At 42.3% G+C, this 7,173-nt stretch overlaps 1 pseudogene; it reads right to left on the minus strand.

Annotated features, from left to right (window-relative positions):
• Positions 1 to 2,167: 2,167 nt before the first annotated feature.
• On the minus strand, positions 2,168 to 5,185 carry LOC142595817 (ubiquitin carboxyl-terminal hydrolase 42-like; annotated as a pseudogene).
• Between the last annotated feature and the right edge of the window lie 1,988 nt (positions 5,186 to 7,173).

Consider the following 7,173-nt stretch of genomic DNA (forward strand, 5'->3'; position numbering starts at 1 on the left):
AGTTGTGTATTTTTTTCTTATCTTTTTTTCCTATGTTTATCTCCTTCCCATTTTTTATTACTCATATTACTCGCAGTCCCTCATTTTCTCTAGAAAATGGACTCACCAAAACATTATCCAGCTTTGTAATAGAAGAGTCATTAACAGGTGGTACCTCTACATAGCTATTAGAAATGTCCTTTGCATCTTGGCATTTATCTCTAATATCTAGAGATGCAAGTTTGTTAGAAATACATTCACTGTCAGACTTTATGGAGGAAGTTTGCTCTGATTTCTCTTCGCTCTCAGGAGACCCTTTCATGTACAAAGGATTTTCTTTTGAAATTCGTTCAGGTTCTTTTGATCTTCTTTCTTTGTCTTTGTCTCTACTGTCTTCAGACTCACACCGCCCAAGGAATTCCCCTTCAGCGTCCAAGGATTTTTTTCCTGACTTTGTGCTGACCATTGATACTGGGATGCACATTATCAGCTTTTGTGATAATCCCTTCAGCAACTTCTTCTGTGGTAGAAATGGTTTCAGTAACGGTTTTGAGTAAGAAGATTCTCAACCTCACAGCTAAAGTTGAAAGGAATCTTCCTGGATTCTTCAGGGGCAAACAGTGCTTCCATCACTACAGTTTCTAGAAGAGCGTCATTCTCAGAAGATTTCTGAGGCCCAGGGGCACTACGCAAGATAAAAACATGTTTTTCACCTGAAAAAGGCCATCTAAAAGATGAATGTTAGGAGTAAAATCCCCCTAGGTAAAAAAATTGGTGGCTACTGGAAAACTCTGAAAGACATTCCCTTTAGAAACCTAATGATGACACCTTCCTCAGCTCCAGGAGAAGGTGGGTTTTCTTCCTCTTGATTCTGCAAGTATTGCATTAAAAACCCCACACCCAACACATCTGTCTCCCTTCACTTGCTGCTCTGAATCACATCAACAGCCAAAGCCACTGGATTTGCTCTCCCCACAACTAGAAAAAAGTAAAGACATGGCTTTCCCTCTCTCTCCCAAATGGCAGAGCAGGTGGTGGGAACTTACATTCACACAGCCTAGGATGGAAAAAGGTGAGAGAGGAATAGAAAGAGTATTCCAGACAATGGGGAAAAAATGGAAGAACATTCTATGAAGAAACAAAAGTTTTCCAGGAGGCATCCGCCTGTATTTAAGATCAGCATGATAAATGCTCAGTGCTCAGGTTTGCAACACTAGATGTACAGCGTGGAATTCTCTGGGCTGATTTAAATCTTTCTATTCAATAGTATTAGGAGACAGGTAAAACAGTGATAATCTTGTGTGAAACCTTGTTTTAGTCAGAGTGTTCTCATTTTACCTTATTTCCTCTGACAAGCTCTTCAACTGGCTCTATGTGAGAGATTCTAAGATTATTACTTGAGGAGCCGGCAACAAAGCTATAGGCATCTACAATTAAAACATAGAAGTTAACAGACAGAAAAAAATATTCTCCTTAGTAGAAAACTACTGTTTGCAATGTTTCTACACTGGAAGTTAAACCAGGTCACTTTGAGTTATATGCGCTATCCCCGTTTTACACATCACCCCACTCACCCCCCCAAATATACTTTATGAAACTTAGCAAGTATTATCTCAGAGGAACTTCTCTTAAGGTGACGTGTTCTCGTATGTCAGCTCAGCTCTGCAAATTCTAATGGGATAACAGCACAAGGTGTTGTGATGACATTTGCTGCTGCGTGTTTTCTCGGTATTTCACATCAATTAGGAACATTATAATGCTCCTGAACACCGAATACATCCCAGGGGAGAAATTCCAGATGCAACAAACATAACTCGCCGTTTCAAGCAATCCGTTTGTTCTAGAAAAGAAAATCTCAGAAGGTTTAACAGGTTGGACTTGGCAAGTGGAATCATCACGTCTCAGTCCATTTTCTTTAGATTCATGATCTAAACTTCTACTTAAATTGTCTCAAGAGCATAGTCTTCAGTGCTTTAGGAAGCTGAGTTGGAAGTATAAAGTAACGAAGAAGCACGGCTGCACAATTTAGGATTAGCCACTCTTTGAATAACTCTGGCTGTAGCATGAGGGCTGTGAAGAAAGCTGCAGTGCAGAAGGAAAAAAAACCCTCAGATACTAAAAAAACAACAAAAAAACCCCACATCAAAACCAACACCCACTATCAATTTGGTGCCATTATCTGCCCCCGTCAAATTACCTTAATCGTATGAGGAGAAAGGCGTGCTCCCAGAAATGCAGCCTGCTCACTATTAGCCCACGGCTGACCAAGCAATGAACAGGGGTAAGACGGAGCTGGTAAGTAAGAAGCACGTTCTCCGAGCGTCAAATCACAGTGCCTGGGGAAAAGAGCAGGGATCTTAGTTTAGAGTTTTTCTTTCAGCCTATTCTTGGACTAAACCCCATCCTATAATTTTATAGGAACAGTTCATATGACACACAAGACATATACGGAAGACTTAGCCAAAACTGAAAATTAGATAATGGTCTTCCTACAATGACTATCCTTTTCAGAGCCATAACTCACCCTTACACCATCTATGGCCTTCATTTCTCCTCTTTTCTAAATTAGCCACCTACAGAGAGCAAATCTATAGCAATGTACACAAGCGCAGCAGCTGAAGCCCAAGCAATGAAAGATAATAACGGCACGGGCAATTTCAGGTTTGACAGAACCGAATTATACAAGTAGTAATCTCCTCCTAGGACAGAAAGAAAAACACTTGAAAGGAAGAAAAAGATCAGTAACAGGAAAGTAAATATATTCTCAACACATTTAGTATTTGTTATTACCTGATATAAAAAAGTACAGAAGCCTGCTGATTGAGAACTGCTTTGATATCAGAAAGGTCTACCGAGGCATCGTTCATTCCATACCAAAGTCCGTTACTGGCCTGCAAATAGAGACAATGATTCCTTTAGATGAACTGCATGGCTTCCAAATGGCATCACAGTTAGAACACTACAGAACAAAACACAGCAAAACAAATCAGACAAAACATAGAATGCAACCTTTCCCCCTAAAAACAGTGGTTACCAGTAAGGTTTGAATTTCTTTGTCAGCACTAGAAATCAAGCTGATAGCTGCCTTTATGAAGCAGAGAGAGTGTCCTGTGGTACAGCTGAAACCCCTCTGTACAAGAACTGCATATCAAGCATAGATGAGTGGTTCTCCAGCTGATTGGGACATACAGACATGCTTGAAGATCCAGGACATTTTACATTCTAAAGAGAGACCAAGAAGATTCAAAAATTATCCTGAAACACTCCATGGAATGGCCTGAGAAAAACACTTCTAAAAACACAGACTAGGATTATATGAATATATTTTTTGATTCATTTAAAAATACCTGTTCTCATAAACAACATCTAATAACTTAAGTTGCAGAGAAATGTTTTCTGCAGAATTAGCTCTTTAAGAGTCAGGTATGTTCTTATGGCCACACAGGGACTTTATCATACCTTGTCGATCTTTCCACCTGTAAAATTTACAAATCTCCTCAGTGCTATTGGGAGAATCTTGGGAGAACGATGTATCGTATACCTCCTTGATACAGCAACCATCTTTTTACACTTTAAAAACAAGCACAGACAAATGTTTAAAAGCATATTTCCCCACCACCACCCCAAAGTCAAACAAGGTTTCATCTCTTCACACACGCTTATGCTATTTGAGTGATAGTACCTGCATAATAGGTTTTTTCTTTTCAGAAATCCATACACTGCATTTCAGGTTTGTGAATCCAGAGAAGGTAGCAGGATATAAGAGGACAGCTCTACAGAACAAAGAAGAAAGGATTTAGAACATTATCTTTTCATAGCCAAACAAATGTCTGGACATGCATCTTTGTTATGCCAAAAAGGTCAGGCTTCCCAACAACTCGGCACGAAGCAGGACCAGGAATCTCTCACTAGAGCACATCACCAGAACGTCAGGCAAGGGCACCATTTCTTGTTATACCAAAGCAGCGGCTATTTTGAACACATGTCCTGGATACACTCCTTCAGCTTTCTGCTAGAATGCAAATCTTAAAAGTGCAACAAGAGAGTCTGGGTCCTCAGGACTAGAAACTGCAAGTAATTTCCAAAATGGATCATAGATCAATGTAAAAAATATAGTGGAAGGAAACAGGCATTCTGCAGGAGGGAGACATTGGACAGTAATAAGTCTTCATGTACTGAGTTGCCTGGAAAGACACCGAAACCATCTGCACCCCTTCGTAACAGAATTGTTGCACTGCGCACTCAAAGGGAGGGCCTGCAGAGTGAGCTGTGAAATTCAACCGCTAGCACAGACAAAGACTGGAACACGTCAGTTCACACCATCAAGAAAAACACTGTTGGGAGTCAACAAATAGAAAGAATTAAATAGTCTCTTTCAAACTCTGATGTCAAAATGCAAGGCACATAATTCCAAACTGATGGGGAAGTAATACCAGCTTCCATACGAGCAATGGAAAAGATACTGTACATATGCTAAACCTTTCTCTTTAAACTCACAAAAAGACTGAAACTTCTGGGTTTATGTGAGACTCAACTGATCACAGCCCACATTGATGAAGGAACGTGCAATCCAGATGTGAGGTGCTTATCAGAGTTATCTTACTCTTCCTCCGCCAGAATCTGTAAACTATGAGAATCCTTCATACGTTACACGGTGCTTGCTAGGATACACAGGCTGAAATGAACCTGGGATTAAACTGTTGTAATAGCCTATTGGATGCTCTTTATGCAGCATCTGCATTCAAATGTACTAATTAACTTCTAGTTTTCCAACAACAAAAAGCAGGTATTCCTGTAGAATAAAGTGCCAGAAAATGAGAAGCAGTTCACTGATGGGTCCTGTCGTCTTGTGGGCAAGCATCGGAGGTGGAAAGCTGCTGCACGGAGTCCTCTACGACAAGTCACAGAAACTGCTGAAGGCATGGAGTCGAGTCAGTTTGCAGAGGTGAAAGCCATCCAGCTGGCTTCAGATATTGCTGAAGGAGAAATGTGGCCAGTGCTTTATCTCTATACTGACCATGGGTGGTGGCAAATGCCCTGTGGGGTGGTTGCAGCAATGGAAGCAGAGCAACTGGCAGCGCAGGGGCAAACCCACCTGCAAAATCTGGTGCTGGAACAGCAGAGCATCCACAGCAGACAAGTTGTCTTCTCTAAGGTCGACCTCTGTCTGCTCTAAGCACATAGTGGGCATCACCTTCAGGTCCATTTTCAAAAACCAAAGCAGCCTTGAGTGCACTCTGCTCAGGTGCTGGAGCCTACAGAAGCTTTTCTAGGAAGGGGTCATGAGCCTGTACGGTGGGGCTCTCCCTCATCCCTGCACAGGGACCCTGGATGTGTGGAAGAAGGGTGTTCCAGGGTTGGGATCTGGACCCAGGGGCTGCCAAGAGCACTGGATGGGCTTTCTGGGCAATCATCTCACCATCCTAGAAAGCAGCAGCTTTATGATTTAATTACAAAGTGAGCCTTACCCTGCCACTAGATATTTACATACATATTATCCCTATTCACATAAACCACTGACCAAGCCTGAGACTAAGATTGGACCCAGCCGCACCTCGACTCCTCTCTGAAAAGGAGTTTAGAAAGCAAGGGGGTCTGTTCTGAACCTCGGGACTCAACGGGAGGGTCCCCCTTATCCCCTGCACACACAATCTCTCTGTGAATCATTCCAGCTCAGTGTAACTCAATTTCCCTTTATGCACTTCTTCCATCTAGTAATAGAGTGAACCTTGCCGTCTTTGAATCTGTAACTAAAGTCACTCTTTTGATCAGTTTTGTCTGATCACTTTGTTAATCACTGAGGACTGAGTGTTATTAAAATATCACAGTCAAATCCTGCCATTTGCCACAAGTAAATTCTCAACTGCTACTAAATCAAACTGTGTAAAGTCACTCTTTCATAACAAATTAACATAATCAGCAGGATTCACAAACCTGCGTTCGCGACAGTTTGGCGTAGTCGGCAGGATGGTAAGCAGTAGCTCTGATTACTTAAAAACAAAGGGAGTAAGTCCGAGTCCCAGATTCTCAGAAGAATGGGCTTGTGATAACTGGCATGATAGGGAAGCTGTGGAAGAACAGCTAAAAGTTACCAGGGGAAATATTAAAAATGGGAAAGGAAAGGGAGTCATTTGCAAAATGCTAGGCACCTGCTTAGAAGCTGCCTGCAAAGACTGAGAAAGGTTTCATAGAAGGGAGCAGGATCTAAAGGACGAACTAGAAGGCAGGAAGGCAGCGGAATTAATACTGTCCCTACAAATTGAACAACTACAGAAACAGATACAGAAAGAAAAGGAGGTGTGGAGTGATTGCTGGAGGTGACTTAGACACCAGACGTAGATTTACGATTACAAGAAAGGTACAGCATTGAAGAAGCTCTCTGGATGGAATGCAGCTGGATGCAAGGAATCTATCCCACAGAAGTTCCTAAGCCTGTAACCTTGGATGTCGCAACCCAGGGGAGCCTGGTGTGCTGATTCTGAGAGGAGCTGCCCAGGGGGTGGAGTGGTGTGGAGACATCACGGCCAAGCCCTGTGATAAGGGAACTCGGAGGGGCACCATGGCCCTGATAAGCTGCATAAGTGATACCCTGCATCAGCAAACTATAATGATGTTGACGAAAATGCTGTCCTTTAGTAACCTTTACTCATTATAATATCATTATAATACTAGAACACACTCCCATCTCAAAACCCACCCGCCTCCAAGGTAAGACCCCCCCTCACTGAGCCTGCGCTCTGAATTTTTCTGGGCCTGTACCTTTAAAACGAAGCGAGAAAGTTTTACACCAATCGTAACAAAAGTATGTATGACTAGAGTCCCTCATGCTCCACCTAATGTGTAAAATACTATAAAATTGGCCTAAGGGAGAGGGGATGTTGGGGAAGACATCATCGTGTACTACTCTGACCTCTGGGATCAGTCGCCGGGCTGAGCCTCTCTTCCCCCCCCATCGGGACGCCTTTGGGTAAGAATCTAACACTTGGTTATACCAAGTGCCTCCACGGGAAACTTACAAACCTCTATAGAGTCGCTTTATGTCTGTTGATGCATCTGTGTTATTCTAACCTTTGGCAATCGTAGGTGCCTTGCAGTCAGTGAATTTATCACCGGTAATCCAAAGAACCTGTGTGTCTGTTGCTTTAATAAATTGCTTTGATTTGTTGCTCTAGCGTGATAGTGGTCATTGAATGC

This window comes from Pelecanus crispus, chromosome 23 (genome assembly GCF_030463565.1).
Source record: "Pelecanus crispus isolate bPelCri1 chromosome 23, bPelCri1.pri, whole genome shotgun sequence".
Lineage (NCBI taxonomy): Eukaryota > Metazoa > Chordata > Aves > Pelecaniformes > Pelecanidae > Pelecanus > Pelecanus crispus.